The sequence below is a fragment of the Microcaecilia unicolor genome, chromosome 1 (assembly GCF_901765095.1).
Source record: "Microcaecilia unicolor chromosome 1, aMicUni1.1, whole genome shotgun sequence".
NCBI lineage: Eukaryota > Metazoa > Chordata > Amphibia > Gymnophiona > Siphonopidae > Microcaecilia > Microcaecilia unicolor.
In genome coordinates, this window is record NC_044031.1 from 164848739 (window position 1) to 164873013 (window position 24275).

General features: G+C 45.8%; 1 protein-coding gene across 1 annotated transcript in view; it reads right to left on the minus strand.

Annotated features, from left to right (window-relative positions):
• Positions 1 to 2571: 2571 nt before the first annotated feature.
• Positions 2572 to 24275, minus strand: part of GSDME (gasdermin E) — a 154671-nt gene continuing 132967 nt past the window's right edge. The window contains exon 11 of the mRNA XM_030202066.1: positions 2572 to 3320. The gene's annotated coding sequence lies outside the window, so the exon portion shown is untranslated. The remainder of the gene's footprint in view (positions 3321 to 24275) is intronic.

The following is a 24275-nucleotide window of genomic DNA, read 5'->3' on the forward strand; positions in this document are numbered from 1 at the left end:
TGTAGCACAACTGAACTAATGATACAAAATCATTATTTTCTGAAGAATCCAAAAGCTAAAACTATATAAAACTGTGCCATATATAGTGTTTACAATTACATAGCTCAACCTTTGAGATGTTTATATCTGATGTGTTGGATTGGGGAATAAATGTATTCCTGACCTCACCCCTAGTGTAATGAGTTGATGTTACATTATCCTCATCTTTAATGCTTCCCAGTCATCTTCATGCTGAACAGATCAACAAATCTACTGAAGAGGATTTTAAACTATGATCCCCAAGGATATATGAATAAAGCCTTCAGGTAAATAAAACATTAAAAAGATGTACAGAAATGTGAGAAAAGATCAACATTCGGAGAGATGTATACTAATATCCATAGTATAAGAAATAAAAATCCTGGATCTGTTTATTTATTTATTTATTTATTACATTTGTACCCCGCGCTTTCCCACACAGAGCAGGCTCAATGCGGCTTACATAGTAAAAAGTAAATAGAATTACAAAAAATCTTGAAGGAAATTATTACAATTTGTAGTAAACATAGTAGTAGTAGGGTAAGGCTATGTAAATTGAACATGGAGAGGTAAACAAAGATAGGATATCTAGAGGCAGTCATGAATGAAGATGATTTATATGTAGCACCCATAGAACCATCACTAAGGTATAGCTATGCTGGCCCATAATCTATTCAAGAAGTAGGAAGAAAGACAGTATTAATAGTAAAATTTTAAAGCAGCAGAACTGCAGAGTTTACATGTGGGTTAATCTTGAAAAAGAAAATGGAGCATATATTTACATAGATGTGATATACAGACTTTCACAGTCAGTAGATGTGGACAGATTTAATTGAAGACATTCACAATATTACTACAAACAGAGAAATAGTACTGACAGTGATTTCAATATGCTGGATGTGGTCTAGAAACACTGAGATCCTGGATTTTCTGTAGAACAGTTTGGGGCTCATTTTCAAAGCACTTAGACTTACAAAGTTCCATAGGTTACTATAGAACTTTGTAAGTCTAATTGCTTTGAAAATACGCCTCACAGTGTCAAATAGTAACATAACTACATTGGAAGGAGCAATACTGTATCTATTTTTTTGTTTGTTTTTTTACAAATGAGTGTGTTGAAGTGCATCGCTCACCAATCTTCCTGCAGTTGTGGCTCCAGTTCATGCAGCTGCAGAAAGTGTGTAAGCCCTGGCAACCCAGGATGATGTTCTATAGAGCGTCCGCCTAGGTCAGTGATGGCAAACCTATGGCACGCGTGCCAGAGAGGGCACACAGAGCCCTTTCTGTTGGCACGCGCGCCGTCGCTGGTCCGTCTGCCCACGCGCCGTCGCTGGTCCGTCTGCCCACGCGCCGTCGCTGGTCCGTCCGCCCTCCCTCCCACCGAGCACCAGGCCGCCTGCCGCCCTCCGAGCACCAGGGCCCCCCTCCCCTCCTCCGAAATTTAAAAGTCATACCTGGTCGGGGTTAAGGTGGCGTTGGCAGTGGCAGCGAAAAGTGTGTTGTTTGTTCGGCACACCTTCGGCCTTCCCATCTGTCTCTCAAGCTCTGGTCCCGCCCTCCGCGAGGGTGGGACCAGAGCTTGAGAGACAGAAGGGAAGGTCGAAGGTGCTCCGAGCAAACAACACACTTCGCTGCCGCTGCTGCCTTAACCCCGACCAGGTATGACTTTTAAATTTCGGAGGAGGCGGGGTCCTGGTGCTCGGAGGGAGGCCTGATGCTGGGTGGGAGGGAGGGATGCCTGATGCTGGAGCTAGGGAGGGTGGGAGGCCTGATGCTGGATGCTGGGTGGAAGGGAGGGAGGGATGCCTGTTGCTGGGTGCTAGGGAGGGATGCCTGATTCTGGGTGCTGGGTGGGAGGCCTGATGCTTGGTGCTGGGTGGCCTGGTGCTGGGTGTTGGGTGGGAGGGAGGGAGGCCTGGTGCTGGGTGTTTGGTGGGAGGGAGGCAGGCCTGATGCTGGGTGCTTGGTGGGAAGGAGGCCTGCCTGGTGCTGGGAGGGTAGGGGGGAGAGGAGGGTGGCTGGACATGGGTGGCTGGAGGGGAGGGCGGCTGGACATGGGTGGCTGGAGGGGAGAGGAGGGTTGCTGGACATGGATGGAGGGCAAGAAATGAAGAAGAAGAAAAAAGGAGGAAAGTAAAGAAATACATGGAAAGGAAGCCCTGGAAATGGAGTTCTCTAACGGATAGAGAGCAACAGAATCAGAGACTAGGATCAATATAGATAGAAAAACAAAATTACCAGACAACAAAGGTAGAAAAAATCATTTTATTTTCATTTTAGTGTTTGGAATATGTCCAATTTGAGAATTTACATCTGCTGTCTTATTTTGCACTGGGTATACTGGAGCTATAACAGCTTACAGAAATGATTTATAATGAAAAAAAAAATCATATTATTTTTTTCTCATATACTAGTATAATAGCTTCAATGACGTCTGTTTATATGCGCCATGGCTGGTGTAAAGGGTGTGGCTATCAGGGGTGGAGTCATATGTGGTGACCCCACCCATAATGAGTACCGGCACCTATGATAAATAATTCAATTTTGGGTTGCTGTTTGGGCACTCGGTCTCTGAAAGGTTCGCCATCACTGGCCTAGGCCATAACCCAAAACATGGGTTTCATGTTCCATAGTTTAGGAAGCTTTGATATAGTTGTGATCCTCGGGGATCCAGTGATTGCTTGGCAGGTTTGTGAAGCTCTGATGTAGTGAGTGATCCTCTAGGATCCAGTGATTGCTTGATGGGTTTGGGAAGCTCTAATGTAGTGTGATTCTGTGGGATCCAGCGATTGCTTGACAGTGTGGTTCAGTATTAGAGTGCAGGCAACAATGATTCATTCAAAGACAAGAATCCTAGGTTGTAGAAAAATTAACATTTGTGTTCAGATTTCTTTATTGTAGTGTGACAAACCAAATATGTGAATGTCTGTGGGAAAACATGACTAAAGCCACCAGACAACATAATCAGCTATGGCAGGTGTGTATGTATATAGATATGCATGCACACACAGGGCTGAATTTACAACATTGATAAATATTTATCCAGCTTATTCCATCTTCACTGGTAGTTGTGTATAATTTCTTTTCCTCATCTGCTACACTTTTGTATCTACAATATAAGCATATTGTATTCTATAAGTAACTTCAGATAAAGAGGCTTAGTTTTCTCATCCAAATGTCTGACCGGTATATTTGGATCCATGAGCAATGATGGATCATATGTCAGAGTATCCCCACTTCCTCTTTCCAAGTCCAACATCCATTGTCACCTTCTGCCATAAACCTGATAAGGTTCCAATAAGCTTTGTGAAGTAAAAAGAAAAATGATTGAATAACTGATCCAGGCATGGAGATATACAGTGTCAACATCCCAAACCTTGTCCCATTCTTTAATATCCAGTGTGTTCCCCAGTTCTTGTTCTCACACTTTTTCTACCCCAACACAGTGCTTAGATTGTCCTTTTGTAATATGGTTGTAAAAATGATTCTCCGAGGACAAGCTGCTTGTTCTCACATGTGGGTCGACGTCCGCGTTGGCCCAGAAAACGGCAAATTTTTCACAGCAAAAATAAAAAGTTTTGCCAGAGTCCACGCATACGCAGATGACTTCCCGCCCGTCGCGTGAGCATGCCTCAGTTTTCTTTTCTCCACGTTGAGGTGCGGTAGTTTTTTTTTTCTGCACTCCTCTCAGGCCCAGGAAAGAGTCTTCGAGTTATTTGCTATTTTTCTCCTAATTTTTTTCTTTATTTTATTTTTTTATTGTCATTTTTTTTAAAAAGTTACCTGTAGTGTATTTTTAGTTTTGTTCCCTTTCAAGTTTCCTCGTCACGGTGGGATTATTCCCTTATTTTTTGTGCTCTTTTTCTTTTATCAGGCACAATCGCATCTTTTGATTTCGCCAAAGCCATTTTCCCTTCCATGTCATCGAAGACGCCTAGCGGCTTCAAACGTTGTACTTGGTGCAACCAGACCATCTCAGGTACCGATACCCACGCCTGGTGTATCCAGTGCCTTGGGCCCGACCATAGCCCAGCTGCTTGTAGTCTGTGTCTTCGTATGAAGAAACGGACCCAAGCATCTCAAGAAGCCCAACGAGAAAAGCTTTTTGGGGCTCGGTCTGGGACATCGACATCTGTACTGAGGTCAGTGGCGTCGACATCGAAAGGAGCATCGACGTCGGGAGGAGAGGTAATGACTGCTGAGAGACCAACTCCCGCTGGGAGCAGCGAAGCATAGAATGGGTCTCCACCTGCCTCGAGGCCTCCTGTTATCCAGACCCCCCGGGACCGACCTTCGTCGGACCCAGCCCTGAGGAGATGTGAGGATTCCACGTCCTTGGTACTGAGGAGTCTCGATGACGGGTATCGAGCGAAGGCGAAAAAGCACTGTCATCATTCTCCTTCAACACATGGTGCCAGGAGCTCTGGGGCATCAAGAGAGTCGGCACCCGAGAAGTGTTGGTGCCGAGAGGATCGCTCCCCCTCGATACAGGAGGTGCCGATGCATCGGTCTCCTAGTAGCCCGGTACCTGCTCCCGAGCCTCCACAGATTCTGACACCGCCTGTTCCACCGACCCCACAGCCTTCTCTGATGGCGGCTTTTGACAAGCGCATCCAGGCCTTGTTTCCAGAACTTCTGGAGGGACTGCTACGTCAGTCAGCTTTGGTGTCGGGGGTGCGTGTGCCTTCTGTACCATCTGTTGCAGTGGTGTCTGGCCCTTTTCCTGCTGTGAGGTTCCTGACTGCAATGCTGCCTACGGCATCAGCGTCAGCTGCCACCCAGGTTGACTCGACTTCGGTGGAGGGAGTTTCGCCGCAGTCCGAGCGGGCGTCGGCCTCTCGACATCACCATCGAGGACATCGTTCCTCAGCGTCGAGGCAGGTCCAGTGTCGAAGTACCTTAGCAGAGGTCTTATCCGTTACTGAGCAGGAGCGTTCGTGGGAGTCAGAGGAAGATCCCAGGTACTTTTCTTCTGATGAGTCCTATGGGATTCCCTCTGAACCTTCCCCTCCACCAGAGAGGAGACTATCTCCACAGGAGAGTCTATCCTTTTCCTCTTTTCTCCATGAAATGGCTACGGATATTCTCTTCACTGTGGAGGTTGAGGATGAGCCCAGGACTGAGATGCTTGGACTATTCTCCACCTAAAGAGGCTGTGACAATCCCTCTGCATAAGGTACTGAAGGAAGTCCTTATGCGAAACTGGTCGGCCCCTCTGTCTGGCCCTGTGGTCCCGAAGAAAGCTAAATCCCAGTATCGGATCCACGGTGAACCTGGATTGATGAGGTCTCAGTTACCCCACAATTCTATGGTGGTGGATTCCGCCCTGAAGAGAGCCAGGAGTACTAGAGACTATGCTTCAGCGCCCCCAGGCAGAAAAGCTAGGACTCTTTATTTTTTTGGGAGGTAGATGTATCAGGCCACTATGCTCGCTGCCAAGATTCAGTCATGCCAGCTCTTCACGAGCGTTCACTTGTGGGACTTGATAAGGCAACAGTCTAGCTTGGTTGATGCAGTCCCTCCGGAGCAAGCCAAGCCTTTTCGCCAGATGGTCAGGCAGCAGAAGGCGTGTCGAAGATTCCTGGCCATGGGTACGTTCGACACTTTTGATGTAGCATCCAGATTCGCTGCTCAAGGTATAGTGATGCATAGACTCTCATGGCTGTGTGTCTGTGACCTGGATCATTCGGTACAGCAGCGAATGGCGGATGTTCCTTGCCGGGGGGACAACCTTTTTGGTGAAAAAGTAGGGGATCTTGTTGATCAGATTAAGAAGCATAATGATGCTATGGATTTTCTCTCCCACCGGGCATCTTCTGCTACTACCTCCTCATCTAGGAGGTATTTTGGGGGAAGAGGAGTGCTCCCTATTCCTATCCTAGGCATAGGTACACTCCTGCTTCTCGGCAGCCTGCCAAGGCTCAGCCCAGCGTTCTCGTTCTCGTCAACAGCGTGCGTCTAAGGCCCATGCTGCTCCCCAGCAAAAGCTGGGAACTGGGCTTTTGACTGGCTCCAGTTAAGCATAGCCTCTGTAAAAGTGTCCGTACCGGACGCTTTGCCGGTTGGGGGGGGAGGTTAATATTTTTTCACCAAAGGTGGCCTCTCATAACCTCCGACCGGTGGGCTCTTCAAATAGTTCGGTCAGGATGCACCCTCAATCTGGAATCCAAACCTCCAAATTGCCCACCGGGAACTCATTCTTACAGTTCCCTGCACAAACAGGTACTTACAGAGGAACTCTCCGCCCTTCTGAAAGCCCAAGCGGTCGAACCCGTTCCACCAGGGGAAGAAGGGCTGGGATTCTATTCCAGGTACTTCCTTGTGCAGGAAAAGACGGGGGGGGGGGGGGGAATGCGTCCCATCCTAGACCTGAGGGCCCTGAACAAATTTCTAGTCCGAGAAAAGTTCAGGTTGGTTTCCCTGGGCACCCTTTTTCCCGTGATTCAAGAAACGATTAGCTAGGCTCTCTGGACTTAAAGGATGCTTACACACACATCTCGATATTCCCAGTTCACAGGAAGTATCTTCGATTTCGGCTGGGAACACAGCACTCTCAGTACTGTGTACTGCCCTTTGGTCTGGCGTCTGCGCCCAGAGTATTCACAGAGTGCCTAGTGGTAGTCGCAGCGTCGCTACGCAGACTAGGAGTGCATGTGTTCCCTTTTCTCGATGATTGGCTGGTGAAGAGCACCTTGGAGGCAGGCGCTCTACAGTCCATGCGATTGACTATTCAGGTGCTAGAGCTACTGGGGTTCGTGATCAATTACTCCAAGTCCCATCTCGCCCCAGTTCAAAAGTTGGAATTTATTGGAGCTCTGTTGAACACAAAGACAGCTCGAGCTTATCTTCCAGAGGCAAGGGCAGACAGCCTCCTCTCCCTGGTGTCCATAGTTCGAGCGTCTGAACAGATCACGGCTCGGCAGATGTTGAGACTTCTGGGGCACATGGCCTCCACAGTTCATGTGACTCCCATGGCACGTCTACACATGAGATCAGCTCAATGGGCCCAGCTTCCCAGTGGTGTCAAGCTGCGGGGGATCTAACTGATGTGATCCAACTGTCCACCGACTTTCGATATTCCCTTCAGTGGTGGACGATTCGATCCAATTTGACCTTGGGACGTCCATTCCAAATTCCTCAGCCACAAAAAGTGCTGACAACGGATGCATCCCTCCTGGGGTGGGGAGCTCATGTAGATGGACTTCACACTCAAGGAGCTTGGTCCTTTCAAGAAAAAGGTCTTCAGATCAATCTTGGAATTACAAGCAATCTGGAACGCTCTAAAGGCTTTCAGAGATCGGCTGTCCAACCAAATCATTTTGTCATGTATTACACCAACAAGCAGGGGGGGTACCGAATCTCGCCCTCTGTGTCAGGAAGCCATCCAGATGTGGCTTTGGGCACACCGTCATGGCATGTTTCTCCAAGCCACATATCTGGCAGGTGTAAAAACAGTCTGGCCGACAGTTTGAGCAAGATAATGCAACCTCACAAGTGGTTGCTTAACATGGGCGCAGCCCGCAAGATCTTCCGAGCATGGGGCACCCCCTCGGTGGATCTTTTTGCCACTTAATCCAATCACAAGGTCCCTCAGTTCTGTTCCAGGCTTCAGGCCCACGACAGACTAGCGTTAGATGCCTTTCTCCTTCATTGGGGAACAGGCCTCCTGTATGCGTATCCTCCCATACCTCTAGTAAGGAAGACTTTGCTGAAACTCAAACAAGACTGCAGAACTATGATGCTGATTGCTCCTTTCTGGCCGCGTCAGATTTGCTTCCCTCTTCTTCTGGCATTTTCCTCCGAGGAACCATGGAGATTGGAGTGTTTTCCAAACCTCATCACCCAGAACGAAGGGTCGCTTCTACATCCCAACCTCCAGTCTCTGGCTCTCACGGCCTAGATGTTGAGAGCTTAGAATTTGCCTGCTTTGGTCTTTCAGAGGGAGTCTCCCGAGTCTTGATTGCTTCCAGAAAAGATTCCACAAAGAGGTGTTACTCTTTCAAATGGAGGAGGTTTGCCGTCTGGTGTGACAGCAAGGCCCTAGATCCTCTTTCTTGTCCTACACAGACCCTGCTTGAATACCTCCTACACTTATCAGACTCTGGTCTCAAGACCAACTCCATAAGGGTTCATCTTAGTGCAATTAGTGCTTATCATCGTTGTGTAGAGGGTAAGCCTATCTCTGGACAGCCTTTAGTTCGCTTCATGAGAGGTTTGCTTTTGTCAAAGCCCTCTGTCAAACCTCCACCAGTGTCATGGGATCTCAACGTCGTCCTCACCTAGCTGATGAAAGCTCCTTTTGAGCCACTGAATTCCTGCCATCTGAAGTACTTGACCTGGAAGGTTGTTTTCTTGGTGGCAGTTACTTCAGCTCGTAGGGTCAGTGAGCTTCAGGCCTTAGTAGTGGATGCACCTTATATCAAGTTTCATCACAACAGAGTATTCCTCCGCACGCACCCTAAGTTCCTGCCGAAGGTGGTGTCGGAGTTCCATCTCAACCAGTCAATTGTCTTGCCAACATTTTTTCCCCGTCGTCATACCCGCCCTGGCGAAAGCAGTTTGCATACCTTAGACTGCAAGAGAGCATTGGCCTTGTATGTGGAATGGACGAAGCCCTTCAGACAGTCCGTCCAGTTGTTTGTTTCTTTTGATCCCAACAGGAGGGGAGTCACCATTGGAAAATGCACAATCTCCAATTGGCTAGCAGATTGCATTTCCTTCACTTATGCCCAAGCTAGTCTGACTCTGTAGAGCCATGTCACGGCTCACAGTGTTAAAGCCATGGCTTCAACGTGGTCGTCAGTCCACACATTCACATCTTACTACTGCCTTCAGCAGGATTCCCAACGCAACAGTCAGTTTGGGCAGTCAGTGGTACAGAATCTGTTCGGGGTTTAGAATCGAACTCCACCCCCCCCCACGCCCATTTTTGTTCTGTTCCAGGCTGCACTCTCAGTTAGTTGTTTATGGTTTCAGGTCTATTTATGTTATTTCCTCGCCGTTGTGAGGCCCAATTGACCAATGTTTATTGTTTTGAGTGAGCCTGGATGTTAGGGATACCGCACATGTGAGAACAAGCAGCCTGCTTGTCCTTGGAGAAAGCGAAGATACTTACCTGTAGCAGGTATTCTCCGAGGACAGCAGGCTGATTGTTCTCACAAACCCGCCCACCTCCCCTTTGGAGTTGTTACTTTGTTTATATGCTTTTTGATTTAACTGAAGAGGCACGCTCACGCGATGGGCGGGAAGTCGGCCGCGCATGAGCGGTGCTCGCTGTTCGCGCACCAGAAGACTCTGGCAAAACTTTTTATTTTTGCTGGGAAAAATTTGCCGTTTCCTGGGCCGACATGGACGTTGACCCACATGTGAGAACAATCAGCCTGATGTCCTCGGAGAATACCTGCTACAGGTAAGTATCTTTGTTGTTCCCACTATGTTGCTTCCCACTATTCTAAAGCCTGTGGGATACTTGTGCCCATCAACCAGCAAGTAGAGATGGAGAACTGAAAGCTGAGCTGAGACATAACTCTCTTGGCATCCAGTCCAGCTCCTCAGTATTTTATATCTCCAGCAGGTGGATGAACACACTTTTCAGCCTCTGGTTATGAGTGATATGCTCCTGGTCCATTTGGTCAACTGATCCCCTCTTGAGCTTTGCAGGTGGCTTGAGTCTGCAGAGTCATATCTGGAGGTCTTCAGATCCTTGTCTCAGGTGCCCCGCAAATTTACTTCTTCCCTCCCTTCACCTCTCCCCTGTTTCCAGCACAACAACCTTAAAAAAGGGAAAAAAAAGTTTACTGGAGCGTGTGGGGCAGAGTATCAGTCCTGAGCCAGTAGATATAGTGTATTTAGATTTTCAGAAAGCTTGCCAAAGTTCCTCATGTTTGAGACTTCAGAGAAAATTAAAGTCATTGGATAAGGAGGCAAGGTTCTGTTGTGGATTAGGAATTTATTATTAGACGGGAAACAGAGGGTTTAAATGGCCACTTAATTCTAATGGAGGAGGGTGAAGAGTGGAGTGCCGCAGGGATCTGTGCTGTTTAACATATTAATACATCATCTAGAAAATGGAACAAGTCAGTTGATTAAATTTGCAGATGACACAAAACTATTCAGATTTGTTAAAATACACGTAGACAGTGAAAAATTGCAGGAAGACCTTAGGAAATTGGAAGACTGGGCAAAGTGATGCACACTGGGAAGAATAATCTGAATCATAGGTACCTGATGCTAGGTTCCACCTTGAGGGTCCGCACCCAAGAAAAAGATCTAGGTGTCGTTGTAGACAGTACACTGAAATCTTGCCCAGTGTGTGGCAGCGGCCAAAAAAAGCAAATGGGATGCTAGAAATTATTAGGAAAAAGATGGTAAATAAGACCAAGAGTATTATAATGCTTCTGTATCGCTCCATGGTGCGACCTCATCTCTCAGTATTGCATTCAGTTCCGGTCACGTATTTAAAAAAAGATATAGCAGAATTAGAAAAGGTTCAAAGAAGAATGACCAAAATGATAAAGGGGATGGAACTCCTCTCATATGAGGAAAGGCTAAAGAGGTTAGGGCTCTTCAGCTTGGAAAAGACGCAGCTGAGAGGTGGTATGATCAAGGTCTACAAAATTCTGAGTAGAAGTGAATTGATTTTTTTTTTAACTCTTTCAAAAAGTACAAAGACTAGGGGGCACTCAATGAAGTTACATGGAAATACTTTTCAAACAAATAGGAGAAAAAACATTTTCACTCCATGAATAGTTAAGCTCTGGAACTCATTGCCAGAGGATGTATTAACAGCAGTTAGCATATCTGAGTTTAAAAAACATTTAGACAAGTTCCTGGAATAAAGTCCATAATCTGCTATTGAGACAGATACAGGGAAGCCACTGCTAGCCCTGGGATTGGTAGCATTGAATGTTGCTCCTAATTGGGTTTCTGCCAGATACTTGTGACCTGGATTGGCCACTGTTGGACATAGGATACTGGGCTAGATGGACCATTGGTCTGACTCAGTATGACTATTCTTACGTTCTCATCTGGGGTAAGACGTGTGGCGACTGAGAGATTGGGGGGGAGAAGCCAGCAGTGGTAAGTGGAAGGCTGCAAGTTCTACTTGGTGCAGGGGAGGTATACTGAGTCACCGCTTGGAACTGCGTTGTTCTGTGCTTTTGACAGTTGGAGTGAATGATGACTCCTGCGGAAGCAGTTGTGGTGGTCCCACTATGGGACCTGCTGGCCAGTGTCAGGGTGTTGCAATGCGTGCAAGCCAGGAATCCCACGGGAGATGGAGGAAACGGTGGCAGTACGTTTTCGGATTTGGCACAGCATCCAAATATGCAAGGACTCGGGGCTCTCCAGCAGGACTGGTGCGCAGTTTGATGCAGGAGAGCATGGGAATGGGCGCCATTTTGTTGGGGCCGACTGGCAATGAGAAACAGCCTTTGATCACGCGCACAGCAGCCATTTTACAGCCTCAGGGCCTGACAGAGTATTCAGCTGCAACAGGAGTTTATATTGTTCTTAACCCCAGGCCTGCTTACTGAAGCAGGGACAGTCTGCGTTGCTGCAAGGTGCTTCAGTTTCTCGCCTTGCCCACTCCTCTGGCTCCTAAGAGATCTTGTTTAGACCTCCAGGAGTGGGAAGATGTGGCTATATCTGCTTCTCCCTCCTTATCTGATGTGGCCTTGGCCTATTCCAAAAATATTGAGGTTGTTTCATATAGAGGAGCTCAGTACTCTTATTTCTGAGGCACTGGTAGGGCTTTCCATTGAGGAACCTTCTGCTTCGGCATCAGTTCATCTTCTTCGATCATGAGGGAGCTTAAAGGGCTTTCTATGGCCTTCCAAATGCATCCAGACATTCAGGGCCTGATTATAGCAGAATGGATCTCACTGTAGGGCTGAGAGTAGGAAGAGCTATGATTCACCTCTACCCATTGGTTCCAGGGGAGAAAGATAGATAAATTGCAGCTTCCCAGGGTGGACCTTCTTGTTACAGTGGTGACTAAGACCAGCTTGCTAGTGAAAAGGAGGCATTACCCTAAAAGACCTACAGCATAGGAAGCTAGAAGGTTCACTGAAACAAGCTTCTGAAGTAGCCTTTTTGGGCCTTCAAGCGACAGTGTGCAGCTCATTCGTGGGAAGAGAATGCCTAAAGTGGCCATCAGCAGTCTGCAACATAAGAGGGGGTTGGCCTACCTGACGGATGCTATGTATGACATATTATGGCCTGCAGTATGTCTTTGGCTGTCATGGCATGTCGACAACTCTGGTTGCGGCAGCAGATGCAGCATCAGTCACATCTAGTTAGCCACTTGCTCCAAAAGGATAGAGTTTATTTGGAGAATATCTCAGTAACTTGATGAAAGAACTAGGGGAAACTAAGCCACGTCAGTTGCTGGAGGATAAATCGAAAGCCTCTGGTCATCCATCTTCAGGGAGCTCTTGATTTTGAGACAGCAGATGGTACCAATATGGTTGTCAGCAATATGGTCAGAAGTCCCACTTTCAGGCACATGAGTCGTCTTTTCATGTGGACAGGAAGTCCTCCTCTGTCAGCTAGAACACCCAATGCCTCCCGAGATTCACAATGATGTGTAACTGGTCCACTCCTTTCTCTTCCTGTGGGAGGACATATTCAGGAGTTTCAGGAGGAGTGGGCCAAAATCTCATCAGACCAGTGGATTCTGGATATTCATACAGGAGGTTACAAGTTGGAGTTCTACCACCTGGTTGCTCCTCTCTTTTAGCAGCCTCGTCAACAGGGAACAAAGGCGGTTGAGGTTCAGGCCACCGTGGATTCCTTGCTAGAGCTCTAGGCCATTGTTCCAGTTCCCCAGGCTGAACAGGGACAAAGGCAAATACTCCATTTACTTCACTGTCCCAAAGAAGGAAAGCACCTTTCATCCAGTCTTAAATCTCAAAGGTCTAAACCGCTGCCTCTGAGTGTCCTGCTTTTGTAGGGAAATGGTAAGAGCAGTCATAGCTTTGATTCAAGCGGGAGAATTTCTCACCGCCCTCAATTTCAAGGAGGCATACTTGCATATAACCATATGGTTGCTGCATCAAAGGATTCTACATTTTGCAGTGTTGGGCCGTTACTTACAGTTTAGGGCTTTGCCCTTCAGTCTCGCCATGGCACCAAAAATGTTTACCAAGGGTTATGTTGGTGGTGGCGGATTCTTTCAGTGCCAGGGAATCAAAGTTCATCCGTATCTCGATGACTGACTCATTCACGCATCATCCTATTCAAACAGTATGGAGGTGACAGACAAAGTTGTCAGTCTTCTGCAGTCAGGTTTTGTGATCAAGTTCGAGAAAAGCAGACTAACTCCATTGCAGATGCTGGAGTATCTGAGCATTCTATTCAATACAGCAAGGGAGAGGATCTTCCTCACAGAACGTATGAGGTCAAAGCTGGTTCAACAGATTAGTCTCCTCAGTCAAAGGAAGCCCAGGGTCTGGGAGTACTTCCAGGTTCTGGGGTCAGTGGCAGCAGCAGCAGCTGAAGTGGTGCCATGGGCCAAGGGCTCATATGCGGCCATTACAGGAGTCTATTCTCAGCCACTGATTTCTGGTGTCACTGAAGTACAACCTTCATCTTCCTTGGACACTGGTTGCCAGATGGAGTATTCAGCGGTGGTTTTTACCTAGGAATTTGACTGTCTGAGCTCCCTTTCTGATGACAGAATGGGAGGTGATAACAATGGATGCCAGCAAGTCAAGTTGGGGAGCTTATTGCAAGTTCCATCTTGCACAGTGCACTTGGACGGAACAAGAGTCTCGGTGGTCGATAAATTGCTTGGAGCTCAGGGCAATGCGGAATGCCTTACATGACTTCACTCCCTTTCAGGCGGGGGTCACATTCTGAGTTTTCTCCGACAATCCAACAGCAGTGGCTTATACCAACAAGCAAGGCAGGACCTGCAGCTGTCCAGTGGTGGTGGAAGCAACCTCCCTCATGAGTTGGGCAGAGGAAAATCTTCTCTGCTTGTTGGCAACTCACATCACTGGGTCCTGGAATGTGGAGGCAGACTTTCTCAGCAGGCACTTGGACCCAGGAAAATGGGAACTTTCCAGCCAGGGTTTTCAGCTGATTGTGGATCAATGGGGTTTTCAAATTCTGGACTTGGTAGCAATGAAAAGGAATGCCAAAGTACCTAAGTTCTTCAGCCATAGGAAAGAACTAGGCTTGATGGGGATCGATGCCCTACTGCAGCCCTGGCCAGAGACACATCTACTGTATGTCTTTCCTCTGGTAGGCCAATGTTGAAAAGGATTGCATTGCACTGGGATCAAATAATTCTCACAACCCTGGATTGGCTGCAGAGGCCATGGTATGCGGACCTGATTCAATGAGTGGAAGGGAATCCCTTTCCGTCTTCCGCAGGTATATAGCCTAGTGAAGCAAGGTCCGGTTCTCATGGAGGATCTGTGCCCCTTTGGTCTTATGGCTTGGCCATTGAAAGGGTTCAGTTGAGATGAAAAGGTTATTCTGATTTGGTCATTGCTAGCTTGCTTCAGGCTCAGAAACGCTCTACATCTATGGCGTATGTGAGGGTGTGGAGGACGTTCAAGTGCTGGTATTCCAAGCACAGACTTTCTCCCTTCTCTGCTCAGATCGCGCACATCATAGCATTTCTCTAGGCAAGTGTTCAGAAAGAATTGGCATTGGATTCTCCAAAAGTTCAGGCTGTGGCTTGTTTTAGGGTCTGACTACAGAAGATGGCTCTTGCAGCTCACCCAGATATTGTTTGATGCTTCCGGCCTCCTTTTCATACTCCTTGTCCAGAGTGGAACATGGGCTCTTCAGAAGCCTCCTTGAAAGATCTTACACTAAAGACAGTGTTCTTGGTGGCTGTTGTATTAGTATATAGGGTTTAAAAGCTTCAGGCTCTTCTCCACTTTTCAGAGGTAGGGTTCTCCCTGTGCGCAGTTCCTTCTTCTGAAAGTGGTATCAACATTTCATCTCAACCAATCTGTGGAGCGTCCATCCTTTCACAGAGAGGACAAGGAGGCTCATTGGTCTTCTTTGAAGCTTTTCAGTGTGCGTCAAGTCCTCACTGAAGGAGACTATCGCGTCAGCTTATTTGCTTGCAGGAAGCAGGCTCCTCAGGCCTTGCAGGCTCATTCTACAAGGCATACAGTAACATCCTGGGCGGAGACTATCTTACTGTCTCCAGCAGATATTTGCAAGGCAGCAACATGGTTGATTCTCATGCCTTTGCCAATCACTATTGGGTGGATGTTGCAGCACATTTGGATGCCAGTTTTAGGGCTTTGACCCTTAGGGTAGCAGCGCCAGGTTCCCATTCTCTCTAGGGATTGCTTTTAAACATACCAAAGGTTCTAGAATAGTGGGAAGCTACAAATTGGAAGGAGAAATTAGGTCTTACCTGATAATTTTCTTTCTATTAGGCCTTCCCACTGGTCCAGAGGCCTGCCTGAGATTTCTGAGCTGTTTAGTCAGTGCGTAGTAATGGGTCAAAAAAACGACTGTCACCTTGCATGGTGCTTTCTGCATCTCTTGTTCTCTACAAGTTGTCCAAGATGAGAGAGGTCCACACTTGTTTGGTCCTCTGGCTAGTGTTAAGTTACTGAGTTGTTTAAGGTGTTTGTGTTTATTCTGAGTTTCTCCTTACTTCTTGTCTTATGTAAATACAGAGGAGCTGGACTGGATGCCAAGAGAGGTCTCATCTCAGTTTTCAGTTCTCTATCGCCACCTCCTGGTTGATGGACACAACTATCCCACAGGTTCTCTCCATCCTACCTTAGGAAGGAGTTCTAACTATAACCTGTTCCAGCACCCACTTTTCTTTCAGTTCAGTTAGCTGAATTCCACTGTTCTTTAACGAGTGTTCTAATTGTAACAAGTTATAATATTGTCCGTATTCCCTTTGTAGTTCAGCAAAAAATTTAACAGTTTCCATTGAGTACTTGTCCATTATTCTTTATACTTTCACTCTGCCATACTTTTCCCAGAGGTTTGTTGTTCACCTTGATTGCCTCACGATTTTGAGGGAGTATCTGACACTGTGCCAGTTTTTTGAATGCTTATAGGGTAGCAATCATTGGGACAAAATCATGTAGCTTTTGTGGGGGAGTAATTCCTAACAACTTTTAATTAGAATAGGCCATATCTTCCTTTCTGTCTTTAACCAGTTATGTTTCTCAGCCTGATCTAAGTCTAGCAGCCGATCCTTTTATCATCTTTTTAACCATTTTCCTCATTTTATTATAGTCGCCCTTTTGAAAATTAAATGCAGCTACAGTAGATTTCCATTGCGGGTTCATCCCTGATAGTAGCTCAAACTTTTTTTTTATTAGTTTATTACAAATTTTAACAAGTGCAATACTTGATTAGTTAATACAGGCAAGGCAAATAACTACTAATAGAGTCAATAATAAAGTAAATACAAAAGAAATTACAGAAGAAAATTATAAGCCCTCTTTAGTCCACAATTATGGAACAAGGAGCTACGTTTTCAGGAGAGAACTTGAGGAATAATAAGTATTCATTTGTATATAGTTTAGCACACATTACGCCTGACTATTAATACTATAAAGTCAATCTAACTTACATATAATATTAAACTGGTTCCAACTTTGTTTAACAAAGGCATTTAGTTGATCTGGTTGAAAGAAAATATATTTAAGCCGTAAGTATTTAATCACACATTTACAAGGATAATTTAAATAAAAAGAAGCTCCTATTGCTAGTGCCTCTTTCCTTAGAGCTAGAAAAGCTCTTCTCCTTTCTTGGGTTTGTCTAGTGGCATCCAGATACATCCATATCTTTTTCCCACAGAATAAAGTTTGTGATTTCCTGAAAAACACACGTTTTACTGCTTCTAAATCTTGTTCAAATACAAAAGATACTAATAAGGTCTTTCTTTCAGATTTCTCTAATATGGATGATTCTAGTGTCTCAGTTAAATTTAAATTCAGTTCTTTTTTGTTTTCTGGTTGTAAATGTTGAGATTCCATTTCTAAATCGAGTTCTGGGTTCTTTTTAGTAGGAGCATAAAATATGCAATTAATTGGAAGAATGCAAGGCGCAGATAAAGAAGGCCAAGAGGGATTACGAAAAAAAGATAGCGGTAGAGGCAAAAAAACATAGTAAAAAATATTTTCAGTATATTAAAAGTAGGAAGCCGGCAAAAGAATCGGTTGGGCCGCTGGATGACCGAGGGGTAAAAGGGGCGATCAAGGAAAGACAAAGATGTAGTGGAGAGTTTAAATGAATTCTTTGCTTCTGTCTTCACCAAGGAAAATTTGGGTGGGATACCGGTGTCGGAAATGGTATTTCAAGCGGACAAGTAAGTAATGGGGCAGTTCGGCAAACTGAAGAGTAGCAAATCACCTGGACCTAGAGTACTGATAGAACTGAAAAAGGAACTTGCGGAGCTACTGTTAGTGATATGCAATTTATCCTTAAACTCGAGTGTGGTACCGGAAGATTGGAGGGTGGCCAATGTAACGCCGATATTTTAAAAAGGTTCCAGGGAAGATCCGGGAAGTTATAGACCGATGAGTCTGACGTCGATGCCGGGAAAATGGTAGAGGCTATTATTAAAAACAAAATTACAGAGCACATCCGAGGACATGGATTACTGAGACCAAGTCAGCACGGCTTTAGTGTGGGGAAATCTTGCCTGACCAATTTACTTCAATTCTTTGAAGGAGTAAACAAACATGTGGACAAAGGGGAGCCGGTTGATATTGTGTATCTGAATTTTCAAAAGGCATTTGACAAGGTGCCTCATGAAAGGCTACAGAGGAAATTGGAGGGTCATGGGATAGGAGGTAATGTCCTATTGTGGATTAAAAACTGGTTGAAGGATAGGAAACAGAGAGTAGGGTTAAATGGACAGTATTCACAATGGAGAAGGGCAGTTAGTGAGGTTCCTCAGGGGTCAGTGCTAGGACCGCTGCTCTTTAATATATTTATAAATGATTTTGAGATGGGAGTAACTAGCGAGGTAATTAAATTTGCTGATGACACAAAGTTATTCAAAGTTGTTAACTCGCGAGAGGATTGTGAAAAATTACAGAAGGACCTTACGAGACTGGGCAGCTAAATGGCAGATGACGTTTAATGTGAGCAAGTGTAAGGTGATGCATTGGGAAAAAAGAACCTGAATTATAGCTACGTCATGCAAGGTTCCACGTCAGGAGTTACAGACCAAGAAATGGATCTGGGTGTCGTCGTTGATAATACACTGAAACCTGCTGTTCAGTGTGCTGCTGTGGCCAGGAAAGCGAATAGAATGTTGGATATTATTAGGAAAGGTATAGAAAACAGGTGTGAGGATGTTATAATGTTGTCGTATCGTTCCATGGTGCGATCGCACCTTGAGTATTGTGTCCAATTCTGGTCGCCACATCTCAAGAAAGATATAGTGGAATTTGAAAAGGTGCAGCGAAGGGCGAAGAAAATGATAGTGGGAATGGGACGACTTCCCTATGAAGAAAGACTAAGGAGGCTAGGGCTTTTCAGCTTGGAGAAGAGAAGGCTGAGGGGACACATGATAGAGATATATAAAATAATGAGTGGAGTGGAACAGGTGGATGTGAAGCATCTGTTCACGCTTTCCAAAAATACTAGGACTAGGGGGCATGCGATGAAACTACAGTGTAGTACGTTTAAAACAAATAGGAGAAAAGTTTTCTTCACCCAACGCGTAATTAAACTGGAATTCGTTGCCGGAGAACGTGGTGAAGGCGGTTAGCTGGGCAGAGTTTTAAAAGGGTTTGGACGGTTTCCTGAAGGACAAGTCCACAGACCGCTACTAAATGGAATTGGGAAAAATCCACAATTTCGGGAATAACATGTATAGAATGTTTGTACGTTTGGGAAGCTTGCCAGGTGCCTTTGACCTGGATTGGCCGCTGTCGGGGACAGGATGCTGGGCTTGATGGGCCTTTGGTCTTTTCCCAGTATGGCATTACTTATGTACTTATAAGGTCCGGAGAGTATCCCAGAACTTCTATTAGGTATTTTTTGAAAGCGTCTATGGACAAATCCGAAATGAGTGAGGAAAATTCAGAAAACGAAGATTCAATTGACGGTTATAATTTTCTATTTGTTCAATTTTTCTATGAATCAAATTCTTATCTTTAATAGTCACCATGGCGAAATCTTGAAGTTTTTTCACTTCTTCATTTAAGACTATCATTTGATTCGTGGAATCTGCCTCAAAAGTTTCTAAGGAATTAGAAAGATGTTCAACTGTACTTACTAGTGTTGAAATTTCTGCGGTAGAGTTGGTCAGTTTAACATCTAAGTTTTGGAGAGCGTCCCAAATGCTCTCCAACGTTACCGTCTCCGGTCTAGTTATCAAAGGTCTTTTCATTATCTGCAGGCCCGAAGGTCTCAGAACTCCGTTGGCTGAATTCTCCCCAGAGCCTCTAGTCCAGGATCGTTTTTCACCGACTTCCGGTTCTGACGATCCTGGTTGGGAGAGAAAGCCTTCGGGTGGAGGCGGTGGATTGCGCTCCGGGGGAGTTTTCAGGTCAGGCGTTCTCACAGCAAACTTCTCTATGGTGAGTTGTGACGGAGAGGAAGTTCTGGTAGCCGAGGCTCCAGCTTTTACCAGTCCTTTCCTTTTAGTATGAGGAATATTAAATTATTCCGAGCTCAACTCGAGAAGTCTCAGCAGCGATCTCTGCGTGCTGCCATCTTAGCTCCTCCCTCAACTGGAATGCGCTCAAACCTGATCATGTTATGATCACTGTTTCCCAGGAGACCCAACACCGCCACCTCTCGCCCCATGCCCTGCATGCCACCAAGGACCAGATCCAAAATGGCTCCCCCTCTTGTCGGTTCCTGGACCAGTTGCTCCAAGAAGCATTTATTACATCTAGAAATTTTTTCTCCCTGATGTAACATTTATCCAGTCAATATTGGGGTAATTGAAATCACCCATTATTATAGTGTTGCCCAATTTGCCAGCTTTCCTAATCTCTATTTCTTTATCTGTTTGTTCTGTCCCGGTGGACGGCAGTACAGCCCTACAAGAATACTTCTTCCCTTCACACATGGAATTTCTAACCATGATTATTCCACGCTGTTATCTGTTTGATGTGGAATGTTTATTTTATTTGACTCAATTCCCTCTTTAACATATGGCGCAACCCCACCTCCAATTTGATCCTATCATTGTGATACAATTTGTAACCTGTTAACACAGTGTCCCATTGATTGTCCTCTTTCCACCAAGTCTCTGAGATGCCTATTATATCTACCTCATCATTTAGTGCTATATATTCTAACTCTCCCATCTTATTTTTTAGGCTTCTAACATTTGTATACAGGCACTTCAAATTGTGTTTTTTTTCCTTGGATCTACAAGCTGCTTAGAAGATGAAGGGGATAATGTGCATCTTTTATCCTGCTCTCATTAAGAACACCTGGCTTACTTTTAGCACTGTTGAAACCTCTCTACTGGGGTTCCTTAAATGTCCTGTTTCAATAGTATCCTTCAAGGATACTCCACACTGAACCATGCGCTCCTGGGTGACTGTCGGCTCCCCCCCCCCCCACCCCCCCATTCATTCTAGTTTAAAAGCTGCTCTAGAAAGTAGGTGAGCTTGAGGAGGGGATGAGTACAGAGGATGGAAATAAGGATCTAGAAAGTGGGTGAAAGATGGAAGGAACAGGAGGCTAGGGAAGGAATAAGAGAAGTGGAGCATGAGAACAATAGGAAAATAAGAGTAGAAAATGGAAAGTTGGTAAATAGCTGAAAGATGTAAAGAGGGAGACTGAAGACTAGAGGAGAAGGAGGGATGAATTCTAGTTATAAATAAATAAAAGGCAGGTGAGCAAAAATCTAATATAATAAAACGCACCCTCAACGTTCTGAGGACAACGTTCTGTGAAGCCATCTGACGTCACTCCCAGGCTGAAGGGTTCGTGGATTCGTGGTGTGAAGCCTTCAAGCCAGCCAGCCGTCTCTGCCCCGCCCTCGCATCAAACCAAACAAATCCGGAAGCGAAGCGTCAGGGAAGGATGTGGCGCTCCCGACGTCTAGCCTTCCCTTCGCTGTGTTCTGCCTTCAAAAGAAGGCGGAACACAGCGAAGGGAAAGCTGGACGTCGGGAGCGCCGCCTCCTTCCCTGACGCTTCGCTGCCGGAACCGCCACGGAGGTAAATTTAAAAAGAAGAAAAAAAAAACAAAGGGATGCATGGATGCGAAGGGGGGGGGAGAAGAGGGCGGGCCAGGCTGGGACATGGGAGAGAGAGGAGCATGGATGCGAGGGGGGGTCATGGAAAAGAGAGAGAGGACTTGCTGGAAAAGGATGAATGGAGGCGGCAGGGGACAGAGGAGCATGGATGGGCATGGATTGGGAGGGCAGGGCTCAGGGAGAGAGGGGAATTGCTGGAAATGGATGAATGGAGGGGGCAGGGGACAGAGGAGCATGGATGGGCATGGATTGGGAGGGCAGGACTCAGGGAGAGAGGGAAATTGCTGGATAGGGATGAATAGAGGGGACAGATGGGCATGGATGGATATGGATTGCAGGGCAGGCCTCAGGGAGAGAGGGCAATTGCTGGATAGGGATGAATGGAGGGGCCAGGTGACAGAGGAGCATGGATGGACATGGATTGGAAGAGCAGTGGGAGGGCAGGACTCAGGGAGAGAGGGGAATTGCTGGATAGGGATGAATAGAGGGGACAGGTGACAGAGGAGCATGGATGGGCATGGATTGGAAGGGCAGGACTCAGGGAGAGGGGAATTGCTGGATAGGGATGAATGGAGGGGACAGATGGGCATGGATGGATATGGATTGCAGGGCAGGCCTCAGGCAGAGAGGGGAAATGCTGGATAGGGATGAATGGAGGGGGCAGGTGACAGAGTAACATGGATGGCCATGGATTGGGAGGGCAGGGCTCACACTTTCACTCTGACTCTCAAACAGTCACTCTCACATACACTCTCCCAAACATACACACTCCGAGGAAAACCTTGCTAGCGCCCGTTTCATTTGTGTCAGAAACGGGCCTTTTTTACTAGTAAGTTAATAAAACAATGATCAATGTCAGATGTAGGGCAGGAAAGGAAGAAGACGGACACCGAAAATGGAAATTAAATCCTTAAAAGAGGTCTTAGGTGAAAACCAGCAAGAGAAAGTGGTAAAGAAGAGTCCAAGATCAACCCAACTGGAAAAATAAAATGATCAAACAATAAAGGTATAAAACATGTTTATTGTCAGTTTGTAGATATTTGTTTTGTTCACTATATAATTTTTGTAGGTGGGGGGGGGGGGGCAGCGGCATGGATTTGATATAATACCACCTTTCTGTGGTACAATCATAGTGCTTTACATATATGCAGGTACTCTCTGTGCCTTTCTGCACTCCTCCATGGCTCACAGAGACTGAGTTCTTGGCTTTTACATTTCTACTGTTGCCTATATACTTGTTTCTAATTGGCAGTCTCTTATTTTTTTACTTGGTGATGGTCTGTATTTTGCCTTTGTATGAGTGAGAGATTCTGTTAACATGCAGATTCTGTGTAGGAATCTTTAGCAGTCTGTCTTGCTCTCTTTTCCCAATTGGAAGTGTACTGGTGTTCTAGAATACTTGCAGTGCTGACTTTTCATAGGTAGAGTTGGTGCAGTTTGAGCTCTTGGACTTAGTGCTGGTAAGGTATGGTATTGCCTTGTGTTATGAGTTTGCAGGATTTTGTATTACTACTACTACTACTTATTTCTATAGCACTACTAGACGTATGCAGCACTATACACTAAATATGTAAGACATGGAGGCATATTTTCAAAGCACTTTGGGAGGCTAAGTTCCATAGGTTTCTATGGAACTTTGGGAGGCTAAGTGCTTTGAAAATATGCCTCTTAGTCCCTGCTTAATAGATCTAATCAAGACAGACAAACAGGACAAATAATGGATAAGGGAATTACTTATAGACATGGATACTGAACAGGTGAATAGGAGTTAGGAGTTAAAGCAGCCTCAAAAAGAGGTGGGCTTTTAGCCTAGATCTGAATATAGCCAGAGATTTAGCTTGACATACTGATTCTAGGTCTATGGTGCAGCAAGATAAAAGGAATGGAGTCTGGAGTTGGCAGTGAAGGAGAAGGGTACAGATAAGAAAAAGATAAGATAGATTTACCCAATGAGCAGAGTTCCTGGGTGGGGGGTAGTGTAGGGAGAGATAAGAGTGGAGAGGTACTGAGGAGCTGCAGAGTGAATGCACTTGTAAGTAAATAAGAGGAGTTTGAACTGTATGCGGATAGGGAGCCAATGCAATGACTTGAGAGGGCTGATATGAGCATAGCGACACCAGCCATTTCAATTGCTTAATGGCCAGATAATAGCGGTATATTTGTGAGCCCAGAAAGAGAAGCAGCAAAGGCAGACCAAATAGTATCCAGAGTATGGAGACATTCAGCTACTTTTTCAGATAAGTGAAGCCTTTCCCGACAATGGGTGCAAAGCAGAAGTTTTAGTAGTTGGTCTGGAAATGGACAATTGTGACATTAAGTTAAATTAAATTATAATAGCAATTTTAGTGGGTGGCTGAAACTGGCTGGGGCTGTAATATAGGCAGCCGTGGCCAATCTTAACTGTGTTTGTACTGCACTTCAGGAGCTGACTACTTCCCTGTGCTGCTTGTTCTCTGCTTATCGACTATGGCTGGAGCAGTAAGAGGACTTCGGGAGGGAGGTACAGAGTCTGCACGGGTAGGGAGGCAGAGCATGGCAGCAGAAGCTGAGAAAGGGCTTTTTTATGGATGGGAAGGAGCTCTGTAATCTAAACATGTGGAAGACTTTAAGTCCAAAAAGGGGGTAAGCAAAGGCATTACATCAGCAGCTTCCTTCTGGTTTAGGGCCATTCTTGCAGTATTAGCCAAGACATTGGCATAGTTCATACTGTAAGACTAGTCCCAAGAGGGGGGGGCACAACCCCTAATCTGGCCTTGATGAGACCTGCAGTAAATGACACATTAATGTGTGTTTGTGCATGGTAATACGGTTGCACCATTGTTCTTTACATCATTTTCATGTTCTGCTAAGAAATGTAATTCAAAATGCTTTAAAGTAGGAGTCTGTTGCGCTGATCTATATAACGCACACTACACTTCCAACATTTAAACAACAGTCAGAAATGGATTACTACCTAACATTAGGAGTAAAACAATAAAGCTTTGTAGTCTAAAGCACTGGAAGATTAGTTCCCTGGTTCGTGCAGTGAGCTGAGATCCTGGGGAACTGGGTTCAACTCCCACTGCAGCTCCTTGTGACTGAG